General features: G+C 26.9%; 1 protein-coding gene across 1 annotated transcript in view; it reads right to left on the minus strand.

The window, feature by feature from the left end:
* Ugt50B3 (UDP-glycosyltransferase family 50 member B3) overlaps positions 1–10815 on the minus strand; it is a 31612-nt gene extending 20797 nt beyond the window's left edge. The window contains exons 1-2 of the mRNA XM_088191567.1: positions 10762–10815; positions 9896–10067 (exon numbers count right to left, since the gene is read on the minus strand). The gene's annotated coding sequence lies outside the window, so the exon portion shown is untranslated. The remainder of the gene's footprint in view (positions 1–9895; positions 10068–10761) is intronic.
* Positions 10816–22058: the final 11243 nt, after the last annotated feature.

The raw sequence follows: 22058 nt of genomic DNA on the forward strand, positions 1-22058 counted from the left end.
ATTTGAATTTTAGTATTGTACTGATACAATCAAGTTCATAGTTAATGTGTATCGTTTTAATATTACCCAACCTTTGGTTGAAAATTCAAACGACTTTTTCGAGAAGTTTAATTAGAATGTATGTATTTGCTTGCTCATTCGAAACTGTAATACAATTCTAGTATTTTGAATAATCATTCCAATTATTTTTTAAATATGATCTTGCCAAAGAAAAGCCTGGATTGTAATATTACTTTTGTATTATTATTCAAAGTTAATATTTCTCAGAAGCACTTTTTGTATATATTTTTTATAATGAATTGTGATCGAGCGTTTGTATAATATTATTCGTAGTAATGAGTGATACTATAAGATGCCAACTACGTATCGATGTGTGTAGTTACTAAATATGTTGTCAAAATGAAATGTCAATAAATTAACTACAATAATATCACAAAAAATATTATATATTTATAAAATAAGGTAGTGGAAGTCTTATTTCTAATAAGAATTGCCAGTTTAGCGGCAAAATAATGATTATTATTGTGTGTTTGGGCGGAGGGAAAATTTATTCTGTCGGTCAGAGCACAACTAAATTTTTAGTGTAATTTTTTATATATTTGCAATGTAACCTTAATTTATTTTTATTATATTTATGTTTATGTAATCATTATATTTTCTTTATTATGATTTTCGTAAGTAATTAATAAATCACTATCTAAAGAATTTTTCAATGCTATCGGAAAACTTGTATAATCAGTTGTTGACCCAACAAAATTAATTAATTTTGGAGGATTTTGGGAAAATCTTAATCAATGTTAAGATTCGATTATTTTATTAATTTTTTTTATTAGAAAGATATTAAGATGCAAAATACATTTTTTTTATAACGAAACGGTCTTAAGAATTTTTGAATCTTTGGAATCATCAAATTTATTTTGCTGTATCAAATTTGGGTCTAATCTGTCCTTCTGTTTAGAGTTTCTGAAAATTTGTTATTTTCAATTTTTCGAATATCTAAAATTAAACAATAAAATATTCGAAAATATAAATACAAACCTACATGTTTCTATGTCAACAATAAAAATAATCTGAACCATATATTTTAATTTTTTAAATATTAAACTTTAAATAAGAACTAATTTTATTTTAATTATTTCTACTGCTGCTGTTAATTTTGACTTTATTGAGTCGGTATGTTCCTAAAATATTACCAATATTATATAACATATTAAGCACATAGTATTGATTTAAAAGAGATATGAATTCAGAAAGTCCACTAACTGGGATATATGAATATATTCTGGAATTTCCGCTATTACATAGTGCATTTTTATTATTAATTTGTATGCGACTACTTATTTGTCGACTTTGATTGTCATAAATAACTTAATGATGAAGAAGATAAATATATCTAAGCAAATGTAAATGCACAATAACCTATACTTAAGCTGTGTTGTTCAACTATGTTTTGGAATATACTATCTATAAATTAAAAAAAAAAAAAATATACTGTCATAACTATAATATAGTTGAACAAATAATCAAATAACGAATAATATTATTTTCAAAATAAATGCAATTTTAAAGAATTCTTAACCAATTTTCAATGTTAGGTTCATCTATAGATTCTTCGTCACATTCAAACAAATTCACAAGGCAAAATTACCAGTACCAAAATATAAATTAATATTCTAGATATAAGCAAAGTACTGAAACATTGCTCGTAAAATTATTACCATCATAATCTATTCTCATAAACCAGTATCGCACCAATCTAGTTCGCTAATTTTATATGCATATTGAAAAAAAAATGTGTAGGAAATGCCGACAGGTGGACTAACCAGTTTGTTGAGTAATAATAAATATTTTACGGACTTAAATCATACGATGCATGCCAATGATTCACCGCATCTGCAAATAACTGTACCACTGATATAATATGAATCTATTGGTACGTGTTTTGTGCGTACCGGTTACCGCGCTTGGCAATTCCGCTTTCACTTCTGTCGTTGAGGATAGAAAAACTAAATAAGTAATCTCTGATGGGAATTGCCGAGATAGCGAGTTTTTACGTTGACTACGCGCCATATTGTCATTGGGAATATTTTTTTTTATGTACATAAAAAAATATTAGCGTTATAACTTTACACAGGATACGTTTTAGTGGAACGCGTTTGTTTTTTTATAAAGTTATTTAATATGTCTTGTGAACGCAAATAATTAAATCAAACAAATCTTACGTTTGGAATTCATTTTATAAATATTGTAAAATCCAATTACATAAGGAAAATTCAAGTAGGTGTAAAAGGTAAAAACCCATATATTAATACTAAATATTTTAACAACATTTGATGAGTAATAAAAGTTAGGATGTGGATTCGGAAAACTAAAATTTCCTAATGTTGCAGGTTAGGTGTATGTATGTACATATAAACAACTTCACGGACATTTCAACATCACCATATGAATCATCAGGCTACTACTTCGCTTGTAAAAATTTGAGTATAATTATTGTGACTATGCCATTGTGGCTTCATTCTTTTTTATTAACAATTTTATAAGACAATGTAATGATTCATTTGGTTGCGCAGCGCAATATTTAAAGATAATTTACTCATTTAATTTAAGAAAGTATTAATGTGTATATATTTTGCAACATTATGACAATTTAAATAAAAAATAGCACAAATGTTTTAGTAAGATGCTATTTTAATTGTAAAGAAACATTTTATTTGTTAGTCTAATAAAAAAAAGTTCTAAGCTCTATGAGCCAAAGTAGCTCATTTTTATAAAATTTTCAATACCTAATATGTACGACCTAGCTCGATTTTAATTAATCATTACAATATTAATCCATAACATTAGAAAAATCTAGGTATACCTAATCTGGGATGATCGATCAAAATTTTAATTATATAATAATCACTATTTCCGACCTCCCAAACACGATAAAAATTCCAACAGAAATAGAAATCGAACGCAAAGGTCCATATGGGATTTGAACCCAGGTCTTTCAAGACAATGGTCAGCGACTTATAACACTCGTTTATTACGCTTTAAGCTCAACACTATTCATAATCTTCAACTGATTAAAAAACTTATTTTAAAAATATATTACTTTTCTATCTTTACGTTTAAAATATCTCTCATCCTACACATTTTATTACAAGCTGCATTAAATGCATAATATACATAAAATTAAGAATGATTTTTGAATACATTGTAAATGCAAAAATAGTAAAAAAAAAATATATTAATGACATTACATAACAATCGACTTGCATCATTTTAATGGCAAATATATTGTTGTTATGTTGGGTTTTAACTCATAATTTAATTATTACAAATACCTTATATAAATTTGTAACTAAAAGATCACAACATTATACGTATAACCATCCTTGTATTAACCAATCTATCTTGATTTAATAAAAAAAAACTAACTATAGTTTACATTACGTTTGAGTTTGGTTTAATTTATTTTAAATTATTAATGATATTACTATATGCTGCTCTAAGCTGTCTTTAAAACTCAATTTGACAGTTTGCAAACCTAAACCTAACTTAAACATAACCAAACTCAACTTGACCTAATAAGTTCTAAAAGCTTAACGACATATCAGAGCAGCGTATATTTTCACAAGCGCTTATCAGTTAAATTTTACTGTATTTTCAAAACATAAAAAGTGATTAGGCATTTGATGTTAAATTTAAATTTAACATCAAATGCCAAATATTATTTTTTTCGCTTTATTTTGAATGAAATTGTGTTATGAAATTATTGGCGTAATTTTATACCGGATAAGCATAAATTCTAACTGGTTTTACTAGTTGTTTATATAGTTTTAAAAAAAATGTTAATGCACTTTTTCTGCATGGTTTTATGGCCGCAATGGCAGCAAGCTCTTTGCGGCCAAAAAAAAATTATTACTTAAATTTATTAAAAAAAATATTTAAATTTGTAAAGATTTTTGTAGCTCAATTGAAATTGATTTAAGACCGTAATAATGCGTAAATATTTGAGTATTATCAAAAATAGGAATATCATTAATATAAAGAATGAAGAAGAACTGGCCTAGAAATCTAAGCTGTGGAATTTTACGCGGTATCGAGAGTTCAATATTTAGTGAAACAACTTTTAAATAAATATTTTTTCTGATATGATGGTATTATGTGTAGAATAATTTTAAATGTTGATTTTACTTACAATTGTAAAATTATATTTTTTATAAAAAGGGCCTTATCGCTTAAATCGACTTTCATTATTTTTTAGAACATTAACGCTTCATTAGATACCTGCGTTAAAAATAATTGTGAATAGCAACATATTTAAAATACCTATAGCACTGCAAATAGGTTTATAATTTTAGATTAAAGCGTGATTCGTCATAAGTCGTACGAAGCGATAAAATTGATTTGTTTTGATTAACGTCAATTTACATTTTCGATTTCTTAACTGCACTTTCGTTCGATTTTCACCTGCGAATGTTAAAATCAAACAAGCGACTGTCAGTATCGTGATGAATTCGTGTACAAACAATGCTTTCCAATTCGAGATATACACATATACAAATATCGGAAAAAATACCATTTAATCCATGTTGTGTGTGGTAGTTTTACATACACGTGTCATAAATTTGGATTATAATATGATTTTGTATAGATGCGCTCGAGAATAGCTCACGGTCTAAACTGAACAAAAGGTACGTCAATCAAAGCTGAAAGGAGATATCTGAGTAGAAGAACCAACGTGTCGCATCAATCTTACATCAAAATAAATTATATTATACGTGTGAATATATACGACGTATACTATATATCTATATTGCAATACGCCAACGAACAAATTTTATCAAATCAAACATGAAAAGTTAAATTTAAATTTCGCGAAAAGCTCCCAACCACTTATTAACTTAACACATTCCGCCAATTTAATTATAAAAAAATCACGAGTTTATTGCTGCTCAATATTTAAAAATTGTTGAGTTCGCCCTTAATATTGTTAACTTATCTATCGTCAGTCTGATTAAAACGACGCTAATCTATAAATAATTTTACTTTAAATCTTATTTTTATTATATTATGAACCTATAATAATACAAAAAAAGTTTCAAATTGTTGAATACATGGAAAGAAAATGGATTAGTAATTAGTCTTATTTTCTATATATTATATGACTCTCGACGATATCATACAATTTTAAATGTAATGAGATCCCTGCTTATGGCGATGCTACAAAGCTCAGAATTAATTTAAAATAAATTCAATAAGAACATTGTATATTTCAATTAACTTTTAAGTTATTAATTTCATATTTTATTAATAAAATATATTTAGCGTACAAATATTTTAAGCTGAATCCAGAATTAATTAGAAACAATATATACAATTAAAACTAACTTTCTATGTATATATAGGTGTATGAATATGGAATATTTAGTACAGCTATTTGGTAATTATATACTTAATTAAATTGCCATAAACCTTAAAAGACACTTCGTTAATAATTAATTATTTTCTTTCACAAATTCGTGTCAAATATTCCGTTTTATATTTGTGTAAATTAGAGGCTATTTCTTAACTAAAAAAAACATACATACATTATTGCTGTTTTTTTAGTAAATAAGGTGTATTTAAAATATAAATTATATGGGAAAACAGGTTAATGTAATATTATATTAGCATCCGTATTGAAATTTCCCATAAGAAAAATTTTCTTTGTTATCATTTTCTGTTTTGCTATGAGATCTTTATATTTTTAACAATATATCATATGTACATTTGGTTTGAGATTAAATTTGTGATAAGCTTGCATTTAAATATAAAACTGTATCGTTAATAATTAAAAACATCCTCGAATATCCAATTATATTATTTGGATCATTAGTGTAATTTTTTGCAAACATATTTCAGCTGGATCGCGTTTAAATTTCAGAACGATAAATAATCATTTTTAAAAATAGGATTATTAAAAACATAAATGAATAAACTTTTGTAATTGTGAGACACAATTATTCTGATTTATTTATATTGATATTTTTATAATTTTTTAACATTATCAATATTACCATAATGAAAAGGCTTTTAATTTATTGAGTTTTTCTTCTGATTCATGAGATTTTTGTATTTAAATTATCGTCACCGTTTCATATGGATATATATAATATGTAATTGTTAATCCCAAAAAAATGTATTTTTATTAAAATATAAGTTTTAACAGACAGCCGTGCTTTGTCATATCTATATTGGTGCACATCTACACTTCATATTCTGATATTTAAAAAAACATTACGATGGAAGAATTTTTACCAAGGGAACATTACTTCAAAATTACATGTTATATGATTTTTTAAAAGAAAATGGCAACTACGGCCATTAAAAACATTTGTCAAATGGTAGCTGATTTATTAGATATCCGTAAATGTCAATGTAAATGGTTCGAAAAATTAGATATCAAGAATATTCCTGGAAATGGAACACAAGCAAAGATGCAAAAATGGAAACGAATCCTATCAGCTGTCAAGAAACTAAACCAGTCCGATTAAACAGTACATGGATGGATTAAGAAGATTGGGAAGGTTTGGATACAATTCCAACCAAATTAAATAAATAAAACAAGTCTGCGCGTATCCGAATATCTCAAGATCTCAAAGCTGGTCGTCTTTTCTTATTCATTTGATAACCGGATATGAGAACTGGGTGTTGTACAACAATCATAGTAAAAGACAGTGATTATCCAAAGGTTAAGTAGCAAAACCTACTTCAAAGCCCGTGCTCACTGTAAAAAATTTAATTTGTGTATTTGGTGAAATTGCAAAAGAATCGCGTATTAAGAATTTTTAAACCTGATCAAACAATAACAGCGAGTTTATATTATCATCTAGATCGTTTGCACGAGGAAGTAAAAAATATAGTCCTGCACTTGTCAACAGAAGTCGAATAATTCTACTAAATGATAATGCGCCTTCCAATGTGGCGATCGATCAAAATAACCACTTTTTTTGATCGATGCAACACTTTATGGACGGAAAAAATTAAAATGCAGAAGACATAAAAAGTAGCTATTAAAATAATTTGCATAAAGTTTTATGCTAATAAGATTAAAAAAGTGAACGGGATTTGGAAGAATAATTAAAATAAAAATAAATATTTTAAAGCGATTAATATATCCTAATAAATTTAAAGCATTTTCATTATGTTTCTACTGGTATTGTAGAGAAAATATAGTTTATTCAATGTTTGAGGGATATTCGAGAAAGTACAAAAGTTAGCAAAAATAAAATCAATTTGTTTTTGTTTCCGCTAGAGTCCGCATTACGTGACAAAATTTACAAAGCCTTATTGTCTTAGTAAAGTCGTGCTCTATATGTGTAAAAATTGAAACCGATTTTTCAGCAATGACGTTCATGATGAAAAAAAGAATTGAGGGCCATTTTTTATTACTAATAAACCATAAAAAATCGTTTTATATATGTTTGAACTTTATAAAAAAAATCAAAAACTGTTACTAAAATATGATATAGCCATGCGCGCGTTGGGTGTCCCTAAATCCATTAAAGTTGCGGAGATTATGTTGCAAATTATTAATTACACGTTCTAAATATATTTTAATTCAATACCAAAATACACTGCTTTATTTTAGTGTGTATTTATTTTATATCCCATAAAATTAATTGTTCATACGTCAGACATCCAAATTATAATTTTAAGATTAATATTAATATTATTAAAATAAATATTCATTACATAGTGTAATACAATACATTGGAATGGTTGAAACGGGATTTAGCTTTTTGGTAAAATCAGCATTAATGAATAATTACAACCTATGGGTGAAACATTTGTAAATTTCCAAATTATCAATATCTGATGCAGAATTAATTTAAAACCAAATATAAATATATTTATTCAGAAATTTGAGAAAGGTCAAAGTCAACATTCGAGTTTACTTAATTTCTAAATAAACAGTATAAACTATGCGCGTGTTATTTTTGCACTTATGCATTTTTTAGTTCCGTTACTGTTGGCCCTCATGCGTGAAATGTACTTTAAGACTCTTGTATGAGTTCAACTACCTCGATAATTGTTCTTATTACTATTATTATTAGCAAACTATGAATTAATAATGAAATACTATGACAGCAAGTTGATCGAGCGTGAATGAATTAGTATTTTCACGCCAGAGATACAGTAATAACTTAATTACTCTCATGATATTTGTAAGCAGGATCTCTATAAATAATATAAGAAATTAAATAAATAATTACGAATTTATTGTCATGTATAAATACTGCTATTTATGATTTTTTTATTAGTTTTTAAAAACAAAGAAGAACATGTTGAAAATGAGTTATAAAAGAGGCTCTGCAGGTTCACTCGAGTTTTTTTTATAGTATTGAATATTGACTCTGCAATATCACAAAAAAAATATATATCAAGTTGCAATCCATATATTTACATATGTTTCTGACTGAAATATTTGTATTTATGTAATAAAAGCGTACTTTTTTTATAAAATATTAATTATTTAATAGCATTTAATAGCAACATGCTTTAAAAAAACAGATAAACCAAATCCGTGCTACTTCGGAAACCATTGCTTTCAAAAAAACTATCGAATGTAACAAGATTGATACTTTGATTATGGAATAACCTTATTACTTTAATTATATCAACATATGATAGGAAAGTTCTCTTTTGATAAAGACTTTTTGAATTAAATTTTATCATTTGATTACCTTCCAACATAAAAAAATAACACTTGATATTATTGCATATATGTTAAGGTTGTTATAGAAGCTGAATTTAATATAAAATTAAATTAAAGTATTTAATTTTTTTTAATAAATATAAGGTTCCTTCCGTCTACTATTCATTTAAAAAATTCAGACAATGTGAAAAAGTAACTGTCAGAATATTTTACATTAAAGCCTCCAACATTTTATGCTAATGGAATTTAAAAATTGCCTATGAGGTTATATCGTCAGAAAGAAATTATATTTGGATTCAATAAAATGAAAATACAGATTTAAAATTAATTTTTTTATTCATTTTGGTATAACTAATAGTTCAATATTATTAAAATATTTCTTTTAATGTATTGATTTATTCATATTTCTAATATTAGAAAAATATTTTTATAAATATTTTTAAATGCTTGAATATGAATTAATAAATCAATACAACAAAATATTTTTTTTTAGCATATTGAACTATTAGGTTAACCCAAAATGAATGTCGTTTTTTTAATGAATCAAAAATAGTACTTTTAAATGTATATTTTCATTTTATTACTCCAAAACATTAAAAACACCTCTTTATATACCCCTTTGTACGTTCACTAAGCAGTAATAAACTATGCAACGATGATACGGATATACTTTGGTATAATTACGATGCTCGTATATTAAACGTATACAAAGTGAATGAATATTACTTTTCACTGTAAAATCTCATTTCTTACAACCTTCAAATTGAACAATGGTGAGTGCATTTTAGAAAATGACACTTTCTAGATTTTAGAGAACTTTATTACTGCACGGGTACCCGACGATACATTTCATATACAATACAAATATTATATAAGCAATCGTGAATCACGTATGTTTCTTTTAATTGTAATCATTGCACGCGAGATTTTTTAATAATCGTCTAATTTATTCTCGAGGATTATAAATATATCGTTCCATCACTCTCCATTGTGAGACAGGTTATTAAAAATAATGACATAGAAAGTCGTAAATATAGCAATGATGATTTTTAACACAAAACAATAAAAAAGTACGCACGAAGTAGCGCAATTATAACGAAATTCGTCGTTAGATACATTGTTCCAAAAATTGCAACAGAAAAAATATATCGATTTCGAACAATTCGCTCTCCGGCAACTTTCCATTCATTTCTATTTACTCACTTTTGTTAGATGCGATGGTGAAACTCGGATGCTGTGATGATTTAGAAGAATTCGCTCTTAAGTCCTCAAGTACCAACACTTGTCAAAAACACACACTTTGAGAAATTTAAATTGACACGAATTCACAAAAAACACAAATAACACTGTCCATTGACACGAAAACGATGATGAACTGTAAATAAAAAAAAATAAATGAATTTAATAAATTTGAATCTAAGCAATTTTTACAATTTTCCATCTAGGTACTACATTGATAGATTTCTATATTTGCAAATACTAAGAGATATTGCCAATAGTGAAAGTAATACCTAATGAACGTAGTACTAATGTGTATATACAATAAATAACTTGAGAACATTCCACATTACTCTTAAATTACTGTTTGAATCTGTTAATTTACTCATTGAGCAAAGAATATAATAAGTATATGGTGCAAGAAACATAATGTGTGAAATAAAATTTAACTATTTTATAAGAGCAGTAAAAAATCAAAAGTGATTGTTTGAACCACAGAATAATCATAATATGACATAAAATATTTTAACAACCTTATATTTTTAATTATATAGGTTTCTAAATAATATGATTGAACCATAATGCTCCATAATATTTTTTTGCCTCATCTATAAGACTATGCTTAAAAGCATTAATAATATTTTACTTTCAAACGTCTAACTAAATCGCACGTCATGTTGAATAATTACATATGTACTCAAGATAATGTTCGAATCACTTTTTTTATAACATATCTAATCACATTAGGATATAAAGATATTCACAATAGTCACATTTTAAATTAATTATAATTATATTATAACACTGCATACTTTTGTTCATATATTATATAAACAAAGTATCACGCTAACCTTTCAGTGAAAAGCTTAGTATTAGTGAGTTAGAATGTTGTTGCTCGATAAAAGAACTGTTGAATACTAAAAGCAACCGGTGGTACTCAACAGGTAACATCGTAAACGATTGCGGTTCAGTGGGGAAGTTGCATTTCCACGTGCTTGTTGCTGTAGTGGGGAAACAACCTCACTTGTGATTGCGAAAAATTATGGATTTTCATCTTGGCAATCGACGACACTCATGCCTTTTCCAGTATATTTTACATTACGAGGTTATTTTTATTTTATTTAAAATATAAAGTTCTATGTATGTATATATGTAGATACGTACATTGAAGCGTATTATAGTATTCAATGCATGTAATAAATAATGGTTATAATGAATGCTTTTGGGATGGATATTTTTAACTGCTGACAGTAAAAATATGTAAATATGGAGGTCAGTTTCGTACCTTGTAAACCTAACTTTATGCATTAAAAATTACTAAGAAAATAATATTACTAATGCTATTAATTATACACATATTTACATAACCTAATTTGGGAATAATAAAGATTATATATTGTACTGCAATATTAATAATTTCCACATCTATATTACATTTATAAGCTATACGTTGTTAAATAATAATTATAAACAATAGTTTATTGTACAATTTTCTTGTACATTAACATAATTCAAATACAAAATTTTTCATTTATTTACTTATGTAATAGTACTTCTTCTCGAAAATTTCTTGACAAAACTAAATTGAGTATTTCTATTTCTCGATGTTTTCTTGAAAATTATCATAGAATCTGTTTTTGTTAAAAATTAAAATCATACGAATATTTTAAATATCTTACAATCGCTGCATTTTTCCCACTGCGTAAGAAAGAATGAGTCCGTGCCAGATGTTTGACAATATGCATGCTTTCTTGAAAGCTTTTAATACAGTTCGGAAATATTTTAATACATATCTAAAAAAATAATGATTTTCCTAACTATTCTACTCGACTAAAAACTACATTAATAAACAACTAAAATCCCGTATTTTCAATAACCGAAGGAAGTTTTTTATTGTCAATTTTGTCTGCGATTCAAATATAGACATAAGAGCTCGGAATTATTTTGTATGTAACTCAACGTTGTAATTAATTGAAGAATATTGATCCGTTTTGATCCTTTGATTATTCGCATCCATTATAATAAATCATCATCCTATTGCAGTTTTTTCTCCTCAATGATCATCTACTTTTTTGTTGATCAAAGATAGAAATATATCTACATTATTATACTGTATTATTATAATCATATTCTTGAGAAAATCGAATAGCTTAAATAAGAATTCTCATTTCTTGAGAAATGAAAAACATTGAAAAACCAGGATGTCTAAATATTATTTATTTAATTTTTAAATGTCAGTTTTATTAATACACTTTTAATTTAAATGTGAAAATCAGCTAATTTTAATTACAGGAATTTTATATTATTCAAGTAAAAATCCGTGAAATATTTTTTAATATCTACATCTACAACAACCTATAATGTGATATATCTCTAATGTACAGTTTTATGTACTATTTTTAAATGGATACAAAATAGTCTTAAGTTTGTTTTAAATTGTTTTATTTTTCGTCAGATTTTATCCTTAAAAATTCTAAAACTATTTAGGTACTTATTTCATAACCATAATGCTAGCGCTCGATCCAATTAGCACAAAATAGTGAATGCTATCTATGAAGGTAATTACGTTCGTCGTTCACGTTTGTAACTTGCAGACAGACTCCATAAATATCAGTATAACGAGAATTATTACGATTGAACGAATAACTTTACACATATTGCACATTTAAGTTTTGTTGAATTTGCTATTCGAGATTCACTATTTGATTAACCCTAGTTCACCGTAGAAGTATAGCTACGTATGTGAAATATATTATCGCAAATTATTTTAAATTAAAAACACATAATCAATGTTTGTTCAAAAATATAAATCTACTGATGAAATGAATACTGTATTTTTTATACATATTTACCGCATTAAATAGCACGTTTCTGCTAGAATTACTAGAATAAGTATTACAACAGATCTTGACTGCAGAATTTCTAAGAGCACTCGCAACATTCATACCAAAGTTTCACTCAGCCGTAAAAGGTATTGATAACTTTTGCTTCTTCACAATGAACCATAAGACTATATCATACAAAAAACATGTTTATATATAATATTTTATTATAGTGTGACTTTATCGTTGACATTTTAGTAGGCATGTACAACAGTATTTAGAATATTAATATTATGCAATATGAGAATCGTTAGTTTTAAAATATCATTTTACGAACAAAAATGCGGCTTTATGGTGAAATATATAATTTAGTCTAACGATATTTTTAAGTACTATTTCATGGACCATAAATATTATAAAATAGTCAATCTAAAGCCCTTTCTAATAATATTTCAAGGTTAATAAATTTTGCGATACAAATAAAATTATTTTAGAAATACGTCCCAAATTCTTTGAAACTGTATATATGTATATAATAATATGTTTTCCAACTAAATATGAAAATAAATAAAATTACAAATTATTACTATAAAACAGGTCATCAATCATCAATCTGTTTTTATTAACCTTATGCTTTATTTATCCAACTTAAATAGAATTATATTTTGTATATTTATTATATATGTATATTTATTATTATACACAAATAAAAACATCGCCTGATCATATTGGTGATTCTCAATATTATATATTTCAGAAGCGCAAGTTCTCTTTTTTCAAAAGTCTAGCCTTTGTAGGAACGCGTTTCACTTTCATAATCAGTTATTCCTGTCTTCTTTGAGACATTAGTTTGCAGTTTTAATGAACAACGTTTTGTTCAACTATTCTCGAGAAATTCCAGTTTTGAGTTACGAAATGTATTCTCTATTCTCGATCAAGAATCACGATCGCATTCTCTTCTTACGACCGTTAGACTCAGGACGTCCGCACTAGCAGACTCCTCAATGGCTTTCGCCATTCAGATCCTGGCAAAAGCTGGCATTGCACATTGATATATATTTCAGCTACGAGGACCTGATTCGTAACATTTCACATTTTTAAATAATACGTAGGAGCAGTATTTTTTACCATCGAGATGCATTGATGGTATCTGTTAGGTCTCAATAGACTTAATTTGAATATTTACAAAAAAAACATAATTTCTTTGAGAAAAAATTCTAAACGTATGAGAAAATATTTCATTAAAGAGGTATTTAAATTATTTTATTATAGAAAACCCAGAATTAAATGTTCTACACTATTGTAAAAACATATAAATACATTATTACTTTTCCTTTTTTATATTATGATTATTACTAGCTACACAAATAGTTGCTTTTAGGATGCTTGTTCCTGATTATTTAAGTAACACGTATCTCACATAACAATAAAACTAATTATCTTTATGTTAAAATAAAGATTTTAATGATATAATCAATAGGCTTTCGTGCAGAGCAGGTGCACATGCAAAAGAATAAAATAAAAATAAATTCAAACATAAATTCTAAAAATATCTGAAATTGGATAAGAGCGTGTGTGAAATTTCGTACACATGATCAGAGACCACTGAGAATAAAAGACCACTCAAAAGTATTCCGTATCGGATGATATTTGAAAATAACCTTTGTTTATTTAAGCTTATAAATTTTATAATAAACGTACTTGTAAAATAAATTATTTTTGACAAAATATCTGTTACCCTGTGGTCCTAAAAGCGCTACAATAAATGTTTTTTTATTTATGTTATATTTTTTTTAAATATATATATTCATTGAAAAGGGAGTGCACTGAAATTAAATATAATATTTTTAATGCTAGCATAACAAAGCGTTAAGAAATATTAGCTACCGTTATATTGTTTGTTTTGTGTATATCATACAGTTTTTTGGCGTTATTGGATATTTTTTATCTCTCTTAAAAGCATATTTTAATAAAACAAACAACTAATTTATAGAAATAAAAGTAGTATATGGGAAAAAACAAGCAAGTATTTGACTTGGGCGCTAAATTAGCTAGAGTCGGCCTTGCTTTCAGAAATGATTATATCATTTAAAAATATTGAATAATTAAAAAAAAGATCGAGACTGTAAATTAGGATTATAAAAAATGAATAATAAAATTCATCTTATTGTATTTTTATGTAATATATTCATAAGGTATATAAAATAATAAATCTTAACTTAGCTTTTTAAATAAATATATAGCCTTCCTAAAACCCTTAAATAGGAATATATTTTTAATAGGTATTTGTACCGCACTGTTTTATTATGTCCATTACAATTTTGTTATAATTTAAAATATTAATTAATTTACGCATTGCCTATATTTAAAATTAAAATACTAAATATATTCCTGTATACTGTTTCATTAAACGATGTTATTACTATATGACTATATTTACAACACTTTTATACCCTTTTTAATAAAAATGCTAATAAATATATATTATTCCATAGATAAAATTATCCATATTTAGATAAGGAAGTGAAAGTAAAATAAAGAAGAAGAAAACATATGTATCAAAAATATATTGATTTAATATACGCGACGATGATTTGTTAATGAAAAATGTTTCTAATATATATTATATACTGGATTCTTTTTTCATGAATAATATGTATAAATAAAAAATAATTTTCATAAATCATGAAATTGTATCAAAATACCGTAGCTCATTATCCTTGTACCCTCATTATAGACGGACAAATTTCCCAAATTATTATTGCGACCAGCAAAATAATTAGTATCATTATGCATTTATGTGAGGTCTCATATGAAACCAGAAGTAAATATGTTTATGTGTACTACAATATTGTCATCGTTAGTCTTTGTATTCGAGGACACGTTTTGATAAATAATGCGTTTTATACCATCGTGGCTGTCAATTAACTTTGACAATGAGCAATAACGACAAATGTAATGGCAATCGTATTGTTTCACAAGATTCCTTTGCCCTTATTTTATGCACGTGTAACGATACGTAATATAAAAAAATATGGCATGACAATAAACCTTCTCTAACAAATTTATACTATGGCTATACAGTCACTCTCAGATTTTTTATTATACTTATAGACCAATAAATAAAAGCGGTAGACATTCAACCTACAAGTTGAACATAAAACCGTTAATTTAATAAAACGTTTCATTTTAATGCATAACCCACATAGGTGTTGCCAATACAAAAAACTTGCACTCGTTGCAGCAATTTTTTCTATCAATGTTCTTTTTATTTTTTTGCGAAATTTTATGGGAGACTTAATTGATTTTTCACAACGAGATAAAATTCTAAAATTGTATATAAAGCATCAAATAAAATTGTATATATTGTATATAAAATATATTTATAGCGTATACATATAAAAGCGGTAAAATAAATTATACCAATTAAAAATTACATCATTATTATCCTATATTAAAAAAGAGACTCACTCGTGCGAGAACTACCGATAAATTACACATCTAAACGTAAGATACAAAATAGTATTATATATACTTATATAATATCCTACTTTAATGCAGGTTAGTACCAGGCCGCCCTACACTCACGACGGCAGATTTTAAGAAAATTCCATGAGCACAATATTGACGCTTATCGTGTATTTGTGGACTTCTACTCAACACATGATATTGTCAGTATAAGTAAACTTTATAACCAAATAACCTCATAGTTCATAAACCATACCAGACTTTCAATAAGAAAGGTCGAATGTAATGTTCCAATACAGGATAAGCTCTCTGATAGCTTTCATATTTTATGCAAGGCGATTCATTCGCATGCTTATTATTTAATATTGCATTAGAAAAAAATACACAAAAATCTGTACAGATAGATTATACGCAACAAATCCGTTCATCTGATGGCCTATGCCGATAATATTGATCAAATTAAACGCTCAAAGCAAGCCGCGCTGGAGGCTTTTAATGCCCAAATCCAGCTGACGTTAAAGACTAAAGGGCAATATGCAGAAGACAAAGTATCAAAATATCCCATTGTAAAAATAAAAATACACCAAGCCACCTGCAAGCCATTGAGCAAACCGTAGAGAAAATGAGTGAATGTATTTACCTTGGTTTGTTGGTCAATGCCCAGAACAACGTTAGTGATGCTGTCCAAAGAATAATAATTTCTGCAAATTGATTATCCTTTGGACTTTTAGTATAACCGTCCGAAGACGCTACTCATTAGTACCAGATAAACTGAAATGCGTTCTACCCTGACGCTAAATTATTTTTGTTATTTTTACCCGTTGTAAACGATCGCCAAAAGTGGCAATTTCGAATATACCCTTTTCAAGCGCAATATTTTGTGTGGATCGAAGATGCGATTTAATTGGACCACTATTATATTCGATTCGCTAGAGCTGTCTCGAATCAGCAATATAAAAAATGCGACACTTGGTCACAGTGGATAGACTTTAATGCGCACCAGCAGGGACGCATTAAAGTCATAATGTAAGACACATCAGCGGATCGTCCAGCGTCATCGCAAGAACAGATGCTCGCTGCTCCACGACATGTCACAGCCGACGATAATTCAACTCGAGCAATACTCCATCCATGGTCATGAATTGGCTGGAGCATCGCAGTCGAAATATAGTAAGAAAGTAAGCAAAAATCGCGATGAATTGGCAGATACTCTTGCCATGATCATGAATTTTCAGCAACTACCGCTCTCGTCCTTGACCTTGTAATACATTCACACACTTGTAGTGAGTTAGGATTAATGACCTTCCTTAATTGTCCATTTGCAGTGAAAAGACAAAATTAATATCGAATTAGGTGTATACCAAATATCCTGTGGCAATTGTGACAAAATTCAAAATGTTTTTTTAATAAAAGGCAATGCAGCTATCCGCGGCGGCTGAGATCCAGATTATGCCCTAGATGATGACCCCAACATTGGTGGTCGAAACGAGTAAGAAAATGCGTTATACGCAAGCCCTTACATCTCAAAAAGCAACTTGTTGAATCAATCCGTTAACAATTTAAACAGTCACTTTGACTTTAAGTCAGCGCATAAATTTACATATGAGTCAGATTATTAAATCTGTTGTAAAGAAATCATGAATTAAACCCCAGTGAAATATTGTATATGTTATATAATAATTAATAAAAATCCAATTAGAACTAGAAGCTATTCAACTGAGATCGATTAAAACTGTTTTTTCGGACAAAGTCAAAATTTAATGTTGCGGTTAAGCTGAAACTAAAACTAATACGTGGAAAATACATAATTATACAAAATTCTAGGAACACACAGGCAATTAACAAAATACATTGCATAGTAGCTCTTAAATTAAAATCTCTCTCACATAAAGTTCCTCCTTTCATAAAGATGTTACTTCTTCGGGTAACGTCTCTAAAATTCTGACTAGAGCTATCGCGATAACGCAATAAACTTGAATCAGTCTCTTTTACAGCATCAGTCTCCTTTTGCTAAATCTGCTCTTACCCTAGCGACTTATTTTTATTTCTAAAAAAAATATATTATTAACATACTTTAATAACCAATAACATGAATAACTTAATAAATACCTGACATAGGAAACATAATTAGGTTAATAAATAAAGCAACACGTTTTTACAGAAGCTCTCAAGTGTGTTGTTGATACCATACATTCTAAGCCTCCGCTAATGAATTCTTTTGTTGTCGACCAATGAAAAATAAGCATTCAAATATAAAACAAGATGGCCGACAGTAACGTGATAACGGTTTTAAATAATTTTGCTACGCGACAATAATTTTTATTATTCTGTTTGATTCGACTGGATATAAATATTCGGATTGCAAATTAACTAGGCGTGTTATATAACTATGAAAATTAAATATATACATGTGTGTGAGGATTAGAAGAATACGCTAATTAAACTATACTAACAATCTTCGTGTTGAAATTTTCAAATTTTGAGTTCCGAGGCCGAAAAGTGAGTTTTTCCTTTTACATTACATAAACATTATCATTACTTCCAATTTAATGCACATATTCGTTAGATTTGACTGAATATAATTACTCGAATTGCAAATGTATATTTAGTACGTAAGAGGATTGAGGTTAATGTCGATCAAACCATATAAATGCTAATAAAACGTAATATATTTTTTTTCCTATGGAAATATTTAGCTAAGTTGTAAACCTATTTTCAAATTAATTTCAATTAGTTTTTTATAGATTGAACCATTTTGACTATCATTGAAAATCTTAAATATCAATGTCTATTTTGAAATTAATTAAATTTAAAAATAGATTTTTAAAAATCAGAACGATGTAAAAATAATATTTAAAGCCCAAAAAGTTGAGGGTCCGGTTTTCGCACACTCGCTAGCTTCGGTACATAATAAATATATTATAAAAGCATGTATTTTCGAATCGAACAGATATATTTTCGAAAGAAAAATCATGTAATGGTTTGGGAAGCTTCTAATATAAATACTAATCCGATTATATTTTTATTGAATTTATTTACTCGTGTATATATATTCGTATGTGCTCGTAAAATCAGGTCAATATATTTTATTTAAATGTAAAATAAATTAATACAATTGAAATATCAATAATTCATGAACATTGAACATTTCTGTTTCTATCTACTGTTTTATGGCTGAAAGTTGTAATTATGAGCAGACATAAAATAATAGTAATATTAATAACATTTTTCACTTTATTTTATTGTAATATTAATCAAATTTATAACATTAATTTACTTTCAATAATTAAAACGTTATTATTATATTTTCTAAGCAATTACTCTAAAGTACGTTAATTTGATATTTTTATTTTAAGCATACAAGTTTATTTTTCCTATTTGCATTTTCTATTAAAATTGTTTGATAATTTATTATTTAAACGAGAAATGGTATTATATTCGTTAACTTTTTCGCTTTTAATTCGTTATTAATTTGGCCAAATATTGACTTAACAAAAAGTTTAAATTATAGTATTATGTTAATTGAGATTTTTATCTACTAATATTTAATATTAGGTAAAATAATATTTATCCTATATATATGTATATATTTAATTTAACTTTAAGCACTTCTTTAATTGTCTTTGTAAAAATATGTTAATTTTAACATTATTGTTATCATATTACACAATATAAAATGATAAACAGTGCCCTATGTATAGCAAGTTATCAATTGATAGCAAATTTAAAACCTAAAATGTAAGCGAATAATATCAACATATATTACGTTTAAATTTTTATATACACATTTATATACGAAAGGAAAGATGCAAAATTCAGATAATATTTCCAAAAATTTCAAAACCAAAACTCGTTGAACGAATGTCACTCTTAACGGAATTAAGAATTCACACGCCATAAATTCTATTCACTCAGTTATTATAAATTTATTTCAGTACTTGGCTATACATATATTTTTTATAGTATGAATACTGTTCTAATTAACATCTCGTGGACCCAAACGAATAAGCTTAAATTATTACTAACTTTAGTATTTTTACTTTTCAAACATTCCTCGAATTTTGCATCAACCGCTCACAAGATACTTAAAAAGTTATTATTGACTTAATTTTAAGCGGTTTTCATGCTCATTACAGTATGAAATTAAATTCAACTGTACATTATATTGAGATTAAAAAAACCGAAATTGAACCATTTTTTTCTTAGGCGTAGACGATTTAATATATATAATTATATGAGACTTAAAATAAAATTCGTCAACCTATTTTTACTATTTTTTATTTTTCATCATTTTAACATAAATATGTATTATACATAAAATATAAAAATTAGTGTTTTTAAAAATATGTTTTAAAATCATAAGATTAAAACGCATTGTCATTGTATTTTTTTAAATTAACTGATTCTAATCCTTTGATAATTCTATTGTTATTATATTTTATTACAAATATTTTTATTGTGAACATTTAAATAGCCAATTGAAATCAGTAAAATTATTTAATTGACAATTTATATATGATATATTAATAAATCAGAAATTGATAATTTATATATATGTATTTTTACGAAAATGAACACATTTATATAATTACGCTCATGACCTTACGTGCTATATATACCATAAATATCCGTATTCGCACCCTAAATAAATAAAATTCACGCCCTTATGTTCATATAAAGTCAACAGAAAATTTCTCTTATATTTGTTTCGGTTATACCAGTATTAACAGTTTTTTTTCTCGGTAATACCGGTATTGTATATATTTAAATAATATTGTATATACACATAACTGCCGAGAGGGGGAATAGGGGAAAAATTCCTGAGGCCCGTTTTGCTTGAGGGACCCAGCTCTGGAAAAAAAGTAAAAATCCTTATCGATATTACTATGGACTTCTAGTATAAGAGGGCTAATCAAAGTATTTGTAAATCGAATTTTTATCAATAAGAGAGCGCAAAAACAATTATTATTTCTCAGAAGGCAAAAATTCACGTCAAAAGCAATAAAATCGCACGATTTTTTTTTACTTGTGACGTGGATTTTTGACTTCTGAGAAGGGATAGTTGTTTTTTATGCTCTCCTATTGAGCAAAATTCGATTTAAATGTACTTTATACGACTCTCATTCGTAATATTGTTATAAAAAGTCTTAAAATAAATTTGAACGCTTGATAATCGAACGTTTTCATCGCGATGGCACCATTGTTTTGCTTTTAATCTGGACTAGAAATTCACTATATGGAAATATTGAGCAGCCAAGAAATCCAACTATTATAATATTATGAGTATTTAATATTTTTTAATGCATAAAATATGATTTCAGTAAATATGTCGCAACGGTGGCTGATTTTTATATTTATTTGTAGCATAGAAAGAGTTAACTTGTACATATTATTATTTATTCAAGAAATTATATTATGATGTTAAAAAATATATAAAATGCCAATTTCGTCATGTTGTTTTCCCAGGGTCCGGGTTTGCTCTCAGCGGCCCTGTATATACATAATAACTGTAGGGGTTTCTATCACCTACACAATTTGTTATAATTTAGAGGTCATTCTAATGACCATTTGAATAAACAAAGGGAGGTAGTACAAGTCTCGAAAGTCGTATTTTCACTAGGGTTGTCACATTAGACCAAGGTCTCACCCGGTGATGCAAAAAATATTATTTTTTTTATTTATTCATTTAAAAATAATATACACAAAAAATAATTTGCCAAAAAATACAATTAAGACAAATAACGAATATTACAAATACTTTTATATTTTTTCATGTATATTTTTTATGGCTTAACAAGATTGAGACAGCTCATGCTGAAATTTAATTTCACGCACAATTCTGTCTTGACCAATTCCAC

The sequence above is a fragment of the Plectrocnemia conspersa genome, unplaced genomic scaffold (genome assembly GCF_051122295.1).
Source record: "Plectrocnemia conspersa isolate PC_06_02 unplaced genomic scaffold, ASM5112229v1 ptg000009l, whole genome shotgun sequence".
NCBI classification, from domain to species: domain Eukaryota; kingdom Metazoa; phylum Arthropoda; class Insecta; order Trichoptera; family Polycentropodidae; genus Plectrocnemia; species Plectrocnemia conspersa.